This window comes from Prionailurus bengalensis, chromosome B3 (genome assembly GCF_016509475.1).
Source record: "Prionailurus bengalensis isolate Pbe53 chromosome B3, Fcat_Pben_1.1_paternal_pri, whole genome shotgun sequence".
Lineage (NCBI taxonomy): Eukaryota > Metazoa > Chordata > Mammalia > Carnivora > Felidae > Prionailurus > Prionailurus bengalensis.
The window spans coordinates 67676872-67697409 of NC_057355.1; the positions used below are offsets into that span (position 1 = coordinate 67676872).

At 35.7% G+C, this 20538-nt stretch overlaps 1 protein-coding gene across 2 annotated transcripts in view; it reads left to right on the forward strand.

Annotated features, from left to right (window-relative positions):
* DPH6 (diphthamine biosynthesis 6) overlaps positions 1–20538 on the forward strand; it is a 214199-nt gene that overhangs the window by 83940 nt on the left and 109721 nt on the right. The gene's annotated exons all lie outside the window — the stretch shown is intronic.

Genomic DNA, 20538 nt, shown 5'->3' on the forward strand with positions numbered 1-20538 from the left:
GCCTAAAATTCTGCCCTCTCTTTTGCTGTCTCTCTCCAAAATAAAAATAAATAAATAAATACGTGGAAGAAAGACTGAACTGGGAAATGGCATACCAGATTCTTTCCATAATGGTGCCACCATCATGTTTCGTAGGCTTTTGGTACTGAACATAATATATTCCCCTCTGATTCTACATCCCTTCTAGCAGTTGTACCCTGTCTTTTTAGCAATAGATCTTTTTAGAATATTTGTTTTTACTTATTTTCTTTCTCATTGCCATTCTCTTATCCTGCTTCAGTTTGATTTCCATCAGAACCAATTTATTAAAATTTCTCTCGTTAAGGTCGGTAACAACCAAATCAGGTAGACACATTTTATTCTGTTTTTTACCCCTAATCTTTCCTTTCCTTGACCTCTTTGTGGTATTCAGCCCTATGACCTTTCCTTCTTTTTAAAATCTTCTTGACCTTGGCTTCTGTGATCTTCATCCCTCCTAGTTTCCCATCTGTCTCTCTGTCCTTAGTTTTCTTTCAAGATCTTTCTTTCTCTTGTCTACTTGATAAATGGTATGGTTCCTCACAGCTTCATTCTTCATCTTCTTTCAGCCTACACTTCTTGCTGTTTGATTGCATCTCTTCTCATGGCTTCACTTACCACTGATGTACACATTTATGCCACCCAATTATACTTCTTTTCTTTCCTTTTTTCTTTTATTTTAATTTTTTAAAAATATACATCCAAATTAGTTAGCATATACTGCAACAATGATTTCAGGAGTAGATTCCTTAATGCCCCTTACCCATTTAGCCCATCCCCCCCACACCCCCTCCAGTAACCCTCTGTTTGTTCTCCATACTTATGAGTCTCTTCTGTTTTGTCCCCCTCCATGTTTTTATATTATTTTTGTTTCCCTTCCCTTATCTTCATCTGTTTTGTCTCTTAAAGTCCTCATTTGAGTGAAGTCATATGATTTTTGTCTTTCTCTGACTCATTTCACTTAGCATAATACCCTCCTGTTCCATCCCCTTGGTTGCAAATGGCAAGATTTCATTCTTTTTGATTGCCGAGTAATACTCCATTGTATATATATGCACCACATCTTCTTTATCCATTCATCCATCGTTGGACGTTTGGGCTGTTTCCATATTTTGGCTATTGTTGATAGTTTTGCTATAAACGTGGGGGTGCACGTGTCCCTTCGAAACAGCACACCTGTATCCTGTGGATAAATGCCTAGTAGTGCAATTGCTGGGTTGTAGGGTAGTTCTGTTTTTAGTTTTTTGAGGAACCTCCATACTGTTTTCCAGAGTGCCTGCCCAGCTTGCATTCTCACAATTATACTTGTTTTCTGAGCTCCATACCCAACTGTCTACTGGACAGCTCTCACTGAATGACTAAACGCACATGCCCAAAATAGTACTCATCATATCCCTTCCCAAAATTTGTGGATTTCTTATGAAATCAAAACCATTGCTCTCCATCAAGTGACGAAGCCAAAAATTTGAGATCATTCTAGATTTCTTTCTCAGCCACATGCCAGTAAAATCCGTTGGTCTTATGTCACAAATCTGCCATTTCCTTGTTATCGTCATAACCACCCTAGTTTAGGCCTTCATCATATATTTTCTTAGATTTCTTAAGGGTTTCTTAAGTAGATGTTTTGCATCCAACTTTATGCTTTTCTGATAAGCGCTCCCACATAATGTTTTAAAAATATAAATCCAATTGTACAATAATGTTAATGTCCTTAACATTCCATGCTTATCAATTGGAAGAATTACAATTGTTTAAAATGTTCATACTACCCAAAGTGATCTACAGATTCAATGCAATCCTAGCAAAATTCTAATGGCATTTTTCACATATACAGAAAAACAATCCTATAATCTGTATAGAACCACAAAAAGCCTCAAATAGCCACAGCAGTCTTGAGAAACAGCTGAGCTGGAGGCATCACTTTTTCTGATTTTAAACTGTATTATAAAAACAGATACGTAGATCAATGAACAGAATAGAGAGCCTCAAAATAAACCCATGCATATATGATCAGTTAATTTTGACAAAGGAGCCAAGAATAAACAATGAGGAAAAGATAGTGTCTTCTATAAATGGCGTTGGTAAAACTAGTTAGCCATATTCAAAAGAATGAAACTGGACCTCTGTCTCACACCATAAATAAAAATTAACTCAAAATGGGTTAAAGACTTGATGGCAAGATCTGAAACTATAAAACTCTTAGGAGAAAATATAAAGATAAACTTTTTGACATTGTTCTTGTCTTAGCAATGATTTTTTGGATTTGACACAAAAAGCAAAGGCAACAAAAGCAAAAATACACAAATGGACTATATCAAACTAAAATGTTTCCACACAGCCTCAGAAACCAACAAATGAAAAGGCATCCTGTGAAATGGGAGAAAACTATTTGCAAACCACATTTATGGTTAAGGGATTAATATCCAAAATACATAAGGAATTCATAAAACTCAATAGCTAAAAAACAACCTGATTAAAAAATGGGTAGAGAACCTGAATAGACATTTTTTTTAAATAAGACATACAAATGTCCAACAGGTATGTGAAAAGGTGCTTAACATCACTAATTATCAGGGAAATGCAAATCAAAACCATAATAGGATATCACTGAGGATGCCTGTTATCCAAAAAGCAAGAGATAATGAATACCAATAAGGATTTGGAGAAAAGGGAACCCTTGTGCACTATAGGTGGGGATGTAAACTGATACAGCCACTATGGAAAACAGTAGGGAGGTGTCTCAAGAAATTAAAAATAGAAATACCACATGATACAGCAGTCTTGCTTCTGGGTATGTATCCAATGGAAATGAAATTATCTCAAAGAAATACCTCTATTGTCATGTTCATTGCAGTATTATTGGTAGTGGCCAAGGTATGGAAAAAGCCTATGTGTCCATTGACAGATGAATGAATAAAGAAAATATGGTATATATGTGTGTGTATACAAACACACATATATACATATACATATGTACAATGGAATATTATTCAGCCTTAAAAGAAAGAGGAAACCTTGCCATTTGCATCAATATTGATGAACTGGGAAGGCATTATACTAGCTGAAAGAAGCCAGACAGAGAAAGATAAATACTGCATGGCATCACTTATATGTGGGACTAAAAAAAAAAAAAGAGGTTGAACTCATAGAGTGCAAAGGTGGTTGCCCTTGGAGTAAGGTTGGAGAGGGTATAAACTTACAGATGTAAGATGAAGAAGGTCTGAAGATCTAATGTATAACTTGTGACTATTGTTGATAATACTGTATTGTATAATTGAAATTTGCTTTGAGAATAGGATTTAAATGTTCTCACCAAAAGAAAAAAAAAAGGAAATATGCGAATTGATGGATATGTTCATTAACTTGATAGTGAGAATTTTGAATTCTTTCACAATGTATGTATATATCAAATCACTGCATTGCGTGTTTTAAATTGCTAACAATTTTATTTGTCAATTATAACTCAGTAAACCTGGAATAATTTTTAAATCATATAAAAAATAATAATCCTCATTTATATGAGTTGCATTTAAAAAATTATCTCAAACTAATCAAAGGAAGTTTTCTTAGGAGCTTAAAAAATGAGTGCAGAAAGCATCTTCTAAACAGATTAAATGCTTTCTATCAAACTGATTTGCTTAGAATTGAAAACTTATTGATTGTTGCTTTATTCTCCCAAAAAGGATTAATAGTTTAATCCTTTGTTTATTTATTTTGTTGTTGTTAAAGAGTTCCACAGAAGTCCTCAAAATATCACCTTATCTTTTTACCAAGAAGAATATTCTTGGGAAACTCAATTGAAAAAGGAACTATAGTTCTAGACTTCTGTTCAGCTTCATTTTTAGGTTGAATTTGGTATCGGATGAATAGCAAACTCTCAGTTTCCACATTAAGATGTAGTAATGGCTAATTTATTCAAAACTGGGATTGTTATACTATGGCAACTAAAATGGAGACTCAAAAGTAAAATAATACACCAGCTTTAAATGGAAATAAATGACAAATGATTATGATTTTCTGCAATTTCTGTGTCATTTAATTTTCAGCCTTAACAATTTTTTTCCCTATTAAATTGAGAAAGCTCACAAAGGGAGACAATAATCCCACAAATTAGTGACCTAATACTCTGTCATGAGCTCACTGTTTAATGGAAGAACTCCACATGGTGATCATTTTCCATTTCAGAAATGTTTTATATTGATGATACTAAGAAAAACAAAAGCCTTTCTAACAAGTCAAACAAAACTTTTAGTCAGAATGTATGTCATTTGAAATCACTACCATTTGAAAATTCTCAGTGTCACTTTCAGAATTATTTCATATAAAATAGTATTCATTTCTGTGGTTATTTTTATTAACCTGGACTTGTGTAGTTCTACTCAAGTGAAGAATTGGAAGTTTAAGGAAAACTATCTAGTGCTTTCCTGGCCATATAAATTTCTTATTTAGTTATCCAGGTCCTAGAACATCATTGGCATTCACAAATGTTTCTTATTTAATAATGTCATGTTGCCAGAAGTCCAAATATCACCACTCAGAGCTGTAATGCAAGTGTGCTTCTTTAATGAATGGTTCATATTAAAAATGTTGGAATGTTTTTCAGATGAAAACCGCTTTAAATTCAGCAGATCATTTTTTTCTCAACAGGCAGGAACTCATTAACAGAATAATACTTGTAACTGGGGCATTTTTCAAAGGAAATAATATCCCCGATAAATGCAAGCTACATATCTTCTTATCTTTAGAATAAGTGGGTCTAGTTTTCATTTGTTAAAAAAAAAGGACAGCTTGTGTTCAATTTATCTTGTCATCTTTGTGAACCAACTTCTTAGTATGGAGACAAGTAAATATTTGGCTCTAATATTGGGTCTAACAAGTAAATCTAATTTGGGTCTGGATTTCTACCTTGAAACCCTCCTTATAAACTTAGAATTATCACTGTTACCATATGGCCAAATGCTTTCACCATCCCATTGTCTGTATTGGGTGCCTTTCGGCTGTGATATGGTAGAGCTTCACATACAAATGAGAAAAACAGATCAGGTATAAGTCCATTTATCTCCTTGTGTGTCTATGTTCCTGACACTTTAGGGTACTGATATTAAGAGTAGGCGTTAATAACACTTTAGGACTATGGGAAGGTCCATGTTTCTACTTCTTCCAGCGATTAGACTAGGACTAATGGCAGATTAGGCCCTTATTAGTTGGTTGTTTAATACAGAAGATTCAACCATACAATCAGATACCAAATGGAGATAGGCAATTAGAATTATGTCAGTTTGTTAGCAGATAAGGTATATATAAATTTCTTGTTAGAGTCAGATTTGTTTCTTTGAAGAAAAATATTTAGTGGATTTTTTACATAAATGCTTTATTAAGGAGGATATAGGAAGACAGCAATAGGAGCAGTTATCTGTGTTCTTATAGTCAAGAAGGGCAAAGAATCAATATTTCTGATTGTTCCATACTTGGGGTATAATTTTTTTTAAGTATTTCCTAAAGTCATTCCTCCCCTCCTTCTTTTGGTTCATTATCCTCTGTATAGACTTATGTCACATATTTTATTTAAAATTCCCATTCTCCTGCATCCCTCACAGCATTTTAGTTTCTTAAGGTTAGCAACTGTGCTATTTCAAATGTGCTTACCCTCTCCTAATATGGGATTGGTCACACAGTAGGGTTTTATATATTAATGTTTAATAAATACATGAGTAATTTTGCCTGGCAGTTTGTCCACACATGGGATAAGAGATGAATATGTATATACTTTTAATAATAATATAATAGATCTATTTTAATAATAGATATATTTTTAATAATATTTCCCCTAATTAAAAAAGTAATACACATGGTATAAAAATATTTGTGGGGTACTTGGGTAGCCCAGTCGTTTAAGCATCTGACTTTAGCTTAAGTCATGATCTCAAGGCTTGTGAGTCAAGCCCCATGGCAGGCTCTCTGGTGTCAGCTCAGAGCCCACTTCAGATCCTCTGTCTCCTCTCTGTGTGGCCCTCCCCCAATAGCACATACTTTCTGTCAAAAATTAAATAAACATAAAAAAGGTATTTGAGAAGGTATAAAGTTGTAAATAAAACAGAAAAATGAAATACTGTTTAGAAATAAGCATTATTGTAATTTGGTCTATTTCTGGTCTTCTTTCCATGCCTTATGGATATTTCAAAAAAAATCCATATATTTTAATACACAATCTGTGGAAATTTTTTTCACTGAATCTTATGTCATAAATATTTCCTCATGTTGGGCATCTTTTGGGATGAGCACTGGGTGTTGTATGGAAACCAATTTGACAATAAATTTCATATATTTAAAAATAATAATAATGTAAAAAAAATAAATATTTCCGCATGTTATATATCCTTTGAAAATATTTTGTTAATGACTGCTTTGTCTTCTCTCTTCTAAATGTACCATAGATATGCCTGGGTGGCTCAGTCGGTTAAGTATCTGACTCTTGATTTTGGCTTAGGTCATGATCTCACAGTCATGGGATCGAGCCCTGTGTTGGACTCCACCTTGGGCCATGGAGCCTGCTTAAGATATTCTCTCTCCCTGTTCACCTGCTTGTTCCCCACTTGTTCATAAATGCACGTGTGCATTCTCTCAAAAAAAATTTAAAAAATTAATGTACCATCCTTCTATTATTTGAGATTTTAGGATTTTAAAATTTTTGTTCCAATTACATGAAGAATGTAAATAAGATGAAGATACTTATAAATAAACTTTTGTGTACATTTATAGTTAGTTTTATTGACTACATTTCTGAAAGTAAAATATTAAATTGCTGGGTCTCACTATTGACAATAGCCAAAGTGTGGAAAGAGCCCAAAAGTCCATCAATTGATGAATGGATAAAGATGTGGTATAAATATGCAATGGAATATTACTCCATGATCAAAAAGAATGAAATCTTGCCATTTGCAGCAATGTGGATGGAACTAGAGTGTATTATGCTAAGCGAAATTAGTTCAGTCAGAGAAAGACAAATATCATATGATTTCACTCATGTGGAATTTAAGAAAACAGATGAACATAGGGGAAGGGAAGCAAAAATAAGAAAGGGAGAGAGACAAATCATAAGAGACTCTTAAATACAGAGAACAAACTGAGGGTTAATGGAGGGAGGTGGGTAGAGGGATGGGCTAAATGGGTGATGGGCATTAAGGAGGGCACTTCTTGGGATGAACACTGGATGTCATATCTAAGTAATGAGCCACTAAGTTCTATTCCTGAAATCATTATTACAGTATATGTTAACTAACTTGGACTTAAATTTTTAAAAAATTGTTAAAGAAAAACAAAGAAATTACTGGGTCTAAGAAAATAAACATAATAAGGCTTCTTGATACATACCTCAAGGTTGGTTTTCAGAAAGGATGCACTAGCAACAGCTTCATCCATGGTGCACGAGCTTATGCAACTCTCCATATCCTAATCATCTTTAAGTATTAATCAAATTTTAATAAAATTACACACAGACATATATATATATATATATATATTTATATATATATATTTGTTTGACAAAAAGTAATTCTAGTTTGTATTTTCTTTGTTCTTCTGAAGGTTGAAATTAGTCATTGTATTTATTCTCTTAAAAATACCTAGTAATATCTTTTCTCATTTTTACTATTGGGTGTTAATCTGTTCCTTCTATCTTGAAAGACAAAGACATTAACTCTTTCTCATGTATGTTACAAAGTGGTCTTTTTGTTTTCATTTATTGACTTAGTTTTGTTTAGGATAATTGCTGAAGTTGTAATTTTATGTAATCATCTTCATTCAATTATAAATGTTTATTGAATATTCAGTATTGTCCTAGGTGCTTTTCTAGAGCTGAGGATATAGTGAAACAAGACCAAGTACCTGCCCTCATAAAACTAAAGACACATTTTAAAAAAATTAGAGAGAAAAATAAATAAATAAAAATTAAATAAGTAAACATATGATGTAATTTCAGGTAATGCTATGAAGAAAATAAATCCAGGGCAAGGAAGTAGTGACAGGGCTAGGGAGGGGTAGTGAGTGGAGTAGGAGGACTGTTTTAGAAAGAAGGCAGAGAAGGCCTGTCTGAGATATTTGAGCAAGACCCTAAAAAAGTAACCAAATAGATCATGTAAATTTCTACAGGAAGTGTTTCATAGGCATAGGGAAGGAGACCCTAAGATGCAAATGAGCTTAAATGTTTGAGGAACAAGAAGTCCAATGAGGATCATTGGAATAAGCTGACAGGATAGTAGTAGATGGTGAGGTCAGAGAAGCTGGGAGGGCCCAGGTCATTTAGAACCTTGTATATTATCCAAAAGGAGATTGTGTATTACTCTTAAGCTTTGTGGGAAGCCATTAGAGGATTTTCAAGCAGGGAGCTGCATGTTCTGGTTTATATTTTGAAAGATCACTGGTTGCTCTGTGGAGATAAACTGTAGTGAGGAAGTGTGGACTTCAGGAGGTGAGTTAGGAAACTATTGCAGTAGTCCAATTGAGAGTGATGGTGGTTAACACTAGTGGTAGTGGTAGAGGAGATGAGAAGTGATTGGCTTCTGGATATTTTTGGAAGATGGAGCTAATAGAACTATTGCTTGGTTGGATGTGGGTCATAAGGGAAAGAAAAATCATGGATGACTCTAAGATTTTTGGCCTGACCAAAAATATATGTGCAATGTCATTTCCTAAGATGAGCAGCCATATATGAAAGCACCTCTAGGTGTGATGAGTGTATGTGCCTGAATCAAGAGTTTTGTTTTGAATCTGTTCAGGTTTGAAATACTTAGTAAACACCCAAATGGGCATTAGAGCAGACATTTGCATCCTGGATCTTTAGAAAACATGCAACCAGATGAAATTGCCGGGGAATGAATATAGTTAGAGAAGGGAAGAGAGACAAGGACTGAACTCTGGGCACTTTAATTTTGGAGATAATGAAGAGGGCAAGGAGCCAGTAAGGGAGAGAGAGGAATAGCCATTAAGGTAGGAAGAAGAATTCAAGTAAGGTAATGACCGAGAATTGCCCATTGAATTTGGCAAACCTACAGGATAAGAGAAGTTTTAGTATACTGATAGGAACTCAAGGTTGCCTGGAGGGGGTTTAAAAGAGAATGGATGATGAGGAAATGGAGAAAAATATATACGTTCTTTTGAAGTTTTACTTTAATAAGGATAATAATTATCCCTATTAAATAATGATACCTGGAAGAGGACATGAGTTTTTTGGCAGCTATCACAGTATATTATATAATGATGAACATGAACCAGGAGTAAAAATTGATGGTACAAGAAAAAAACAAAAAGCCCTTAAGCCATGTAGATGTATTGGGATACCATGCAAAGGATCACTTAGGAGCAGTTAGGGCTTAGGAGCCCATTTTCATAGGAAGAGGCAGAATCTATAGGTACAGGTGCTGATAGGTTGATAGAGCTGATGATCCTTAGTCAGATCTTTCTGGATTTTATTTTCTTTCTTTTCTAAATGTTTAGAATGGTTCCCAAGAGCAGGAAAAAATCATGTATGTATTCAGGATGATGATGCTTAATTAAAATCAATACAGTTTGCTTCAAAAGGAAAGAGGGTGACTCAGTTAACTGTCTGACTCTTGATTTCGGCTCAGGTCATGATCTCATGGTTGTGAGATCAAGCCACATGTCAAGCTCTGCACTGAGCGTGGAGCCTGCTTAAGATTCTCTCCTTCCCTCTCCCTCTGCCCTTCCCATGCTCGTTCATGTGTGCACTCTCTCTCTCTCTCAAAAACTTAAAAAAAAGTAATGACAGAGCTAAAAGGGAGGTAGTGAGGGGGTAGGAGAACTATTTGCTGAAGATCAAACCATAATCCTCTGTCTTAAGAGTCCAGTGCAGATTTGTAATATATAATTGCAGAGAAGTCTAAGAAGCTCACTAATATTTCCTGACTGAAAAATACAAGGATTAGACATACACTAACAGGTATTCAGACATATTCTGAAGATGCTGTAATTAAAACAGTGTGGTGCTGACCCAGAAATAGATCAGTGGAACATGTACACAGAAGACCTAAACATGTATAGGAATGTAGCATATGATAAAGTTGACAGTGAAACTGGTGGGGAGAATTCTCTACATAAAAGATGATATTGAACAATTGGCTAACTACTTAGAATGATAGAAATTTCTATCTTTGGTATGTCTTCTACCTTGCTAATTCGTTTTTTGTTGAGGCCTGTCTACCAACCACACCTGTGCTCTTGCTTATCTACATAGTACCACATGCTAGTAATAATGAAGCTGTGTTTGTACCAGTTTGTGAGTATGTTTGCTTCTGCAGATGCCCTCTCTATTGTTATGATTGGCCTTGTTGGTCAGATAGCTGCATGGACTAGCTTCTCAGCAGTCTTACAGGTGTGTCTCACATTGACAAAGCGTGGGGGAAAGGGTGATCTAAGCAACAAATGACCCCTGTGATGTCTACTTAGCTGATCTGGTCATAGCTAACTTTGTAAATATGTGTTAGCATTTTTTATCTACAAAACAAAGAAGATGATGACAGTCTACCTTGGAGCATTGTTGAGAGTAGTAACTAATACAAATGTTTAACGGTATTCTGCACTGCTGTTTCTCATACTCAGTGATGCCATTGCTGACTATTATTTCCTCAGTCGAACTAACACGTCCATCATTGATAGTGATAATGTTCTAAGCTGAGTAGTGTCCATTTGTGTTTGAGAGCTCCTGTGGCTCAGCAATGTACTCAGCTATTTAGGGTCCAATCTTTGTCTCTAACTTCTCTATCATTGACATTATTATTTTTTATTTTGATTTTCTCTGCCTTTGACAATCTTGATGACAGGAATGTAATTTGATTTGTATTCACTCTCAAAATTCTGTGAACTGTGTTCAATTTAACAATAGATATTCATTGTTTGATTAGTCATTTATTTTACTGAGGCTCTGACATTCATTTTTTGCAGAATTTGGCAATGGTTTTTGTGTCAAATATTTTGTTCTTGCTTTCATCAAACATGACTGCAACTTTCCCCACAGTAGTTGTAACTAACTAACTTCTTAATTGTAAAATACAGTGGTTCTGTTGAACTTTCTATAGCATGTGGCGCTATGTATATGTATATAAGCAAGAGCACAGGTGTGGTTGGCAGACAGGCCTCAGTGAAAAGGCTGCTTGTTCTACTGACCAGCTGTGTCAACTTGAATGAGATAATCTTATTTTTTCATATATAAAATCAGTTTAATAGTATTCTGGAATGCTATAAGGAATAGCTAAGATAAGATCTACACATTACCTAGCACCTAGGCACTTGGTAATATTGTTGCTTTATCTTTCTTTTTCATCAAAATTCTATTTATGCACACATTCATTACTCTATCCTTGCTGTGTCTCTTCTTATCATGACCACTCTTTTCCAGTGTCTTCACCAAAGTCTCTTTCTTCTCCTTCTCCTTACATTTAGCTGTACCCTCACTGTCTTACACTGAGGCACCTTCTTGCTCTTTGTCCTGCTCCTTGGGGTTCTTGTTTTCTCCTACAACTTCAGGTTCTTCTATATGCTGATAACACCCACATCTTTCTCTATACTCTTTTGAGCACTCTATACTCTTTTGAGGTATATTGAATATTCAATATACCTAATAGTCTTTCTACTTTGGATACCTAACAAACAAACTTAAAAATATACATAAAGCTAAATAAGCTCAGTATTTTGTTTTAAGACATGTAGTTCCTTTCTTAGCTAGTGGTCACTTAAAGTGGAATCATTGGTCCCACCTTTTATATGTGCTTCTTGTCTCTGTGCTGATGGTTCCCAAGTTTTATTAATTTTGTCTCTAAGTTGTTTTTGGAATTTAGCTTCTTATCTCCATTCTTCAGTTCTTTCAGACTAAGCTCCTTCTCTCTCTACTCTCTTGTGTACCCTTGACACTGTCAACCAGTCTTATCTTTCTACTTGTAAATATGATCGTATCTTCTTAAAATCCTTAGCATGACCCAAGAGAAACAAAAACATGTATTCACACAAAGACATTTAGGAAAATTCATAGCAGCTTTATTCACAAGAATAAACTGGAAACAATGCAAATATCCATCAACAAAAGAATGGATAAACAAATGTGGTATGGCCTGTACAATGGATTAAAATGGAACACAAAGGAATGAGCTATAGATACACACAACATGGATCAATCTCAAAATCGTACTGAGTGAAAGAACCCAGAAACAAAAGGATATGTATTGTATGACAAAATACAAAAGGATATGTATCATTCACGTATATGTATATGTGTGTATATATATATATATATATATATATATGTGTGTGTCCATATATATGTGTATATACACACATATATATAGAAAACATTATAGAAAATGCAAACTAATGTGAAATGACCTAAAGCAGGTTAGTAGTTGCCTGAAGCCAGGAGTGAAGGGAGGGTTGGGCTGCAAAGAGACACAAGCTATCTTTTGGGTATAACCAAAATGATTTGTATCTTGATTGTGGTGGCAGTTTCACTGGTATATACACATTTGTTAAAACTCATTGAATTGTGCACTTTAAATGGATACAGTTTATTATATGTAAATTGCACCTCAATAGACATAATTAAAAAAAATTCCTACGGGGAAGGGCTCTCCATTGCCTTCAGGATGCAGGCCACATTGCTCAACAGTTTGATCCCAGGCTACATTTTGCAGCCTTTTTTCCTTCCACTCCTTGATATGTGCTTTCAACAGCAGCTACTCAATACAGCTGACCATCCCTTCTTATATGTCATGCCCTTATTTTGTTGCTTATACAAACAGTTAAAGAACAATGACAGCATTATTGTTGGAGAGGGTTAAATGACTGGTTAAGTTTGATAATAGTACTTGGTGAGCAATATGGTATAGCTCTCCAGGATCGGTTTTGACAATGTACCAAGAAGTTATCAGTCTCTCTAGTATAGATTAATATAAACCAAATTCCTTTAAGACTAATGTCTAAGCCAGAATGTCAGTTCATTTATAATGTAGACCCTTTGTGTTAAAAGGATGAGAATGCTTGTTTTGATGGATTAGCATAATCTTTCTGGGTTTGAAAGTAACAAGGCAACCTAAATTAGAGTCTAAAGTTTGCTTAGTGGGCACAGAATCAGATCATAGGAAGTTGGTTTGGATGTGGCCAGACTTCAGGGCCCCACATTCTGTGTTAATTATTTTCTGCAGCACATCCATTTTTTATTTCTGTTATGGCACAAGGTGATTTATCTGGCTGTATCTTCATGCAGCCTGAGTTCATTTTTGATTCTGGTAGTCATTTTCTTTTTGTTTCTCTGTTGACACTTCCACTGCTATTATTTTGCTGCTATTGTTAATTTATTGACTTTTTCCCCAAATGATACAGGTCATGGGTCAAGGCATGAGCTTATTAGCTTTAAATTTTTTTACAGAGTAAATTGACTCTGTTAGATCTTTATCTTTTAAAGGTCTGTTTTGCCTTCTCTGAAGTTAGTAGTATGTTCTGAATGGTTAAGGATTCAACAGAAGTCTTACTTACCCTTGGATTATTCAGGACTCACTATGTTGAAAGTTTGTTGTATCTGGACTGTAGAGTTGAGTGTTAGGGTTATGTATTAGTCATGGCTTTCTAGAGAAACAGGGAACTAGGGATATATAAAGATGTATAGAAAGGGATTTATTATGAGAGATTATCATCTGATTATGGAGGATTATGGAGGATCTTCCGTTTGCAAACTGGAGATCCCAGAGCACTGGTGATATGTTTCCAGTCCAAACCCAAAGACCTCAGAACCAAGGCAGCCAATGATGTAAATTTCAGTGCAAGTTCTAAGTCTCGAAAACCAGGGGTGACCATGTCTAAGGACGGGAGAAGATGGATGTCCCTGCTCAAGCAGAATAAATTTACCCTTCCTCTGCCTTTTAGTTCTATTCAGGCCCTCATTGGATTGGATGATGCCCACCTCTTTGGTTGGGGCTGTCTTCTTTACTCAGTTTTAACAATTCAAATTATAATCTCTTTCTGAAGTGTCCTCACAGAAATAACCTTTTATCAGCCCAGTCAAGTTAACAAATAAACTTAACCATCACAGCTTTGTAGGCTTGTGTTGAGGACTGATAATGAGCAAGAAGTTAATGCCCAGGAATGAAGGGTTTTGTCTGTCAAGTTAGGCCTTCATTACATAGTAGTAACAGTAGTAGGTGGTGCTGGTGGTGGCCAGTAGTAGTAATGGAAGTAGTAACAGAAGTAGTTATAGAAGTAGTAGTAATAAGAAAGAAGATTATGATAATGACACAAAAGATTTACTGAGTGCTTACTGTTATTGATCTGGATTATTTTACTCAGTCTTCACAGTAACCCTAGGAAACAGGAACTATTATTATCCTCACTATGAATAAGGAAACTGAAACACAGAAATTATGTAACTTGATCAAAATCACCAAGCTAGTAGGTGGTAAGGTTGGATTTTTAATGGGTAGCAGTAATCATGATTGTTAAACAAGTCATTAGTTAGGTCTATATTTAGATTATGAACTCCCAGATGGAGAACTTGACTATCCTACCATCAGCTCTGCCTTGCACTCCGGTTGTTAACTTTCTTCAGATCAAGAGTAGGCAGGTACAAATAGTGGGTTCATAGCACTTGACCTCAACTCTTTATTCTGAGTTATTTTGTACATTTTTCAGCAGCACGACCAAACTGAGTCTTCGGCTTTATCCCTGTTTCCTGCAAGGGAAGAGCCTTTATACAATTGGACATGTTTTTATTTTTCCTCTGTAAGAATTTTAACCCTTGTATTGTTATTATTTCTACAATAATTTTTAAATGTTAATTTTTACTTGCTTTTTTAAGTTAAAATTTTGTATACGGTATTTATTTGTCAAAATAAAGATTCTCACATAAAAAGACAGTCTCTTCAACAAATGGTGTTGGAAACTGGATATTCGCATGCAAAAAAATGAAAATGGACCACTTTTTTACACTGTGTACAAAAACAAACTCAAAATGAATGAAGGACCTATTGCCAGACCTGAAACCATAAAAATCCTACAAGAAAGCACAGGCAGTGATTTCTCTGACATTGGTCATAGCAGCATCTTTCTAGATATGTCCCCTGAGGCAAGGGAAACAAAAGCAGAAATAAACTATTGCAACTACATCAAAATAAAACACTTCTGGGGTGCCTGACTAGCTCAATCAGTAGAGCATGTGACTCTTGGTCTCAGGGTTGTGTGTTTGAGCCCCATGTTGGGTATAGAGATGACTTAAAAATCAAATCTTAAAAAATAATAATAATAAATCAAAAGCTTCTGCATAGCAAAGCAGATCACCAATAAAACTAAAAGACAACCTACTGAATGGGAGAAGATATTTGCAAATGACATTATCTGATAAAGCGTTAGTATCCAAAGTGCACAAAGAACTTATAAAACTCAACACCAAAAAACAAAAACAGTCAAATTAAAAAATGGGCAGAAGGGGCTCCTGGGTGGTTCAGTCGGTTAAGCCTCTGACTTTGGCTCAGGTCATGTTCTCATGGTCCGTGGGTTCAAGATCTACATTGTACTTTGTGCTAGCAGTGCAGAGCCTGCTTGGATTCTTTGTCTCCCTCTCTCTCTGCCCCTCCCCTGCTCATTCTCTCTCTCTCTCTCTCTCTCTCTCTCTCTCTCTCTCTCTCAAATAAACATTTAAAGATTCTATGCTCATGGATAGGAAGAACAAATATCGTTAAAATGTCGATACTACCCAAAGCAATCTACATATTCAATGCAATCCCTATCAAAATAACACCAGCATTTTTCACAGAGCTAGAACAAATAATCCTAAAATTTGTGTGGAACCAGAAAAGACCCCGAATAGCCAAAGCAATCTTGAAAAAGAAAACCAAAGCAGAAGGCATCATAATCCTGGACTTCAAGCTATACTGCAAAGCTATAATCATCAAGACAGTATGGTACTGGCACAAAAACAGACACTCAGATCAATGGAACAGAATAGAGAACCCAGAAATGGACCCACAAACGTATGGCCAACTAGTCGTTGACAAAGCAGGAAAGCATATCCAATGGAATAAAGACAGTTTCTTCAGCAAGTGGTGCTGGGAAAACTGGACAGCAACATGCAGAAGAATGAACCTGGACCACTTTCTTACACCATACTCAAAAATAAACTCAAAATGGATGAAAGACCTAAATGTAAAACAGGAAGCCATCAAAATCCTCAAGGAGAAAGCAGGCAAAAACCTCTTTGATCTTCGCCTCAGCAACTTCTTACTCAACACGTCTCTGGAGGCAAGGGAAACAAAAGCAAAAATGAACTACTAGAACCTCATCAAAATAAAAAGCTTCTGCACAGCAAAGGAAACAATCCACAGAACTAAAAGGCAACCAACAGAATGGGAGATGACATTTGCAAATGACATATCAGCACAAGGGTTAGTATCCAAAATCTACCAAGAACTTATCAAACTCAACAACCAAAAAATAAATAATCCAGTGAAGAAATGGGCAAAAGACATGAATAGACACGTCTCCCCAGAGAAGACATCCAGATGGCCAACCGACACATGAAAAAATACTGAACATCACTCATAATCAGGGAAATACAAATCACAACCACAATGAGATACCACCTTACACCTATCCGAATGGCTAACATTAACAACTCAGGCAACAACAGATGTTGGCGAGGATTCAGAGAAAGAGGATCTCTTTTGCACTGCTGGTGGGAATGCAAGCTGGTGCAGCCACTCTGGAAAACAGTATGGAGGTTCCTCAAAAAAGTAAAAATAGAACTACCCCACAACCCAGCAACTGTACTACTAGGTATTTATGCAAGGGATACAGGTATGCTGTTTTGAAGGGACACATGCACCCCCATTTTATAGGAGCACTATCAACAATAGCCAAAGTATGGAAACAGCCCAAATGTCCGTCGAGGGATGAATGGGTAAAGAAGATGTGGTATATATATATATATACATACACACATACACACAATGGAGTATTATTCAGCAATCAAAAAGAATGGAATCTTGCCATTTGCAACTATGTGGATGGAACTAGAGGGTATTATGCTAAGCAAAATTAGTTAGAGAAAGACAAATACCATATGACTTCAGTCATGAGGACTTTAAGACACAGAACAGATGAACATAAGGGAAGGGAAGCAAAAATACTATAAAAACAGGGAGGGGGACAAAACATAAGAGACTCATAAATATGGAGAACAAACAGAGGGTGACTGGATGGGTTGTGGGAGGGGGGAGGGGCTAAATGGGTAAGGGGCATTAAGCTCTCTACTCCTGAAATTGTTGCACTATATGCTCACTAATTGGTTGTAAATTTAAAAAATAAAAAAATTTAAAAATAAAAATAAACATTTAAAAAATGGGCAGAAGACATGAACAGATGTTTCTCCAGAGAAGATATCCATATGGGCAATGGCCAGACACACAACAAAATGCTCAACATCACTACATCAAAACTATAATGAGATATCACCTCACACCTGTCAGAATGGCTAAAATCAAAAACTCAAGAAATAAATGTTGGTGAGGATTTGGAGGAAAAGGGCTCTTTTTCCTTTTGCATTTTTGGTGGGAATGCAACCTGGTGCAGGCACCATGGAAGACTGTATGGAGGTTCCTCAAAAAATTGAAAATTGAACTACTCTATGATCTAGTATTTTCACTATGGGGTATTTACCCAAAGAATATGAAAACATTAATTTGAAAGGATATATGCACCCCTATGTTTATTGCAGCATTATTTATAGTAGCCAAACTATGGAAGCAGCCCAAGTGTCCGTCGATTGATGAATGGATAAAGATGTGGGGTGTGTGTGTGTATACACACACACACACAATATACACACATACATATATATACATATATATGTATATATAAAATGAAATACTATATATATAATGAAATATTATTTGGCCATAAAGAATGAAATCTTGCCATTTGCAACAACATGGATGGAGCTAGAGAGAATAATGCTAAGGGACATAAGCTAGGTAGAGAAAGATGTAAATACCATATGATTTCACTCATATGTAGAATTTAAGAAACAAAACAAATGAACCAACAGGAAAAAAAAAGACAAACCCCCAGATAGACTCAACTATAGAGAACAAACAGATGGTTACAGGGGGTGGAGTGAAATAGGTGAAGGGGATTAAAGTGTATACTTAATGAGCACTGAGTAATATATGAAACTGCTGAATCACTATAGCGCATAACTGAAACTAATGTAACAATGTTAACTACGCTGGAATTAAAATTTTTAAAAATTAATAAAAAATGATTCTCACATTAAAAAATGAGTGATTTAGGGGTGCCTGGTGGCTCAGTCATTTAAGCATCCGACTTCAGCTCAGGTCATGATCTCACGGGTCGTGATTTTGAGCCCCACATTGGGCTCTGTGCTGACAGCTCAGAGCCTAGAGCCTGCTTTGGATTCTGTGTCTCCCTCTCTCTCTCTGCCGCTCTGCTGCTCATGCTTTCTCTCTCTCTCTCTCTCTCTCTCTCTCTCTCTCTCTCAAGATAAATAAACATTAAAAAAAATTTTTTAAATGAATGATCTATATTTAGTCCTAGTTTGGAAGAATAGTCCAAATTCAGTTTGGTATATGATCCTAGAGCTGATTAATTAGGTATTATCAAATAGAAAATAAAAGAGATGGAAAGAGAAGAGAATTCCAGAGAAAGTATGTAGACTAAGAATGATTAAATAATAATTATTTTAGGGTTATGGTGAACATTAGATGAGAATTATAGAATGATAGCACATTTTATTTTATTTATTTATTTTAATTTTTTTTTCAACGTTTATTTATTCTTGGGACAGAGAGAGACAGAGCATGAACGGGGGAGGGGCAGAGAGAGAGGGAGACACAGAATCAGAAACAGGCTCCAGGCTCCGAGCCATCAGCCCAGAGCCTGACGCGGGGCTCGAACTCACGGACCGCGAGATCGTGACCTGGCTGAAGTCGGACGCTTAACCGACTGCGCCACCCAGGCGCCCCAATAGCACATTTTAAATGGATAGTCAATGCCAGTTTTTATTTTGACAATGGCGTGACTTAGTTAAAACAGAAAAGTACCAGTACCTCTTATCTTTGTTTCCTTGGTGTATAGAGAAATACACACATATACATATATAATTTTAGTCCTTTATATTTTCTTATGGCAAAACTTCATGTAAACCACTCTATGATATAGGAATAATATAACTGATTTTGATCTTTTGATGACACTGTTCACTACTCTGTGATCTATGACATATTTGCATTTATTTATTTATTTAGTTTAGGAGAGAGACAGAAAGAGAGAGGGAGGGGCGGAGAGAGAGAGAATCCCAAACAGGCTCTGCACTGCCAGTGCAGAGCCCAGTACAGAGCCCAGTGCAGGGCTCGATCTCACGAAACTGGAGATCATGACCTGAGTGGAGAGCTGGATGACAGACGTTTAACTGACTGAGCCACATGGGCACCTGCCATGTTTATATTTATTTAGGAACACTATGTCTTGACTTTTTCTAAAGAATACAATGACTTTTATGAAAAGAAAATGGCTAGGAAGTGAAGAGAAAGGTTATAAGCAAATGCTCTAACAATGTTGCTAAACTAGGAAAGTACAGGAAATAGCTTTTGTTCCTGTAAACCTTATGTAATAGAATCATATTTGGGGGATGTTTGGGCAGATATTTCTTTCTCATTTTGGAGGAGAAACTCTAAATTGTCTTTATTTCCAAAGACTTGAGAGATTCTTGTTGCGCATTTTATTTATTATGGCATCCTACTAGGACACACTGGTTATTTCAATATGCCTTGAAGTATTACATATGTTTTTATGTGAAACACTATTGCTTTTCTTTGTAGATTTCCAAGTATGGAAAGAGTATTAATAATGAAGTCATCTCTCTCAAGTAGTTTCTTCTGTACTCCATATACCAGGATGGATTTTCTTTTGTGCCTATTCAGAGAATTTCTATTTAGTTTGTTGTTAGTAATTACCCTCCAGTCACTTTCTTCATATCTGTTTTCTAGATAACAGATTCCTAGTGTATACCTGTATTATGTATTATTCTTCCGTAAGTGTACTATCTTATACTTCTCTACATTAAATCTCATCTTAAACCTGTCCTTCCAAATTCCCAAATTCTCCATATCCATCCATGTACATGTTTGATCTTCATTTCTTCCTTTTTTTTTTTATTACCCATCCTTGCTTTGTATCATTTGCAAACTTGATCATATTTGACTTTACATTTCCTCCAACTCATTAATGAGCACACTGGATAGATTATTCCTCTTTCCTGTGAGATTCTGTTAGATGTAGTGCTGGGTATTCTCAGTTGTAACTCTGCTGATAGCAATCCATTGCTTTCTTCTCATCATAGAATTCTTTATCCACTGTGCTATACCATTATCCAAGTAATGGCTCTATTATCTCTGCTTCCTGGAGATACAGATAAAATCATTGTGTCCCCTTTTCTACTTATGCCATTGCTTA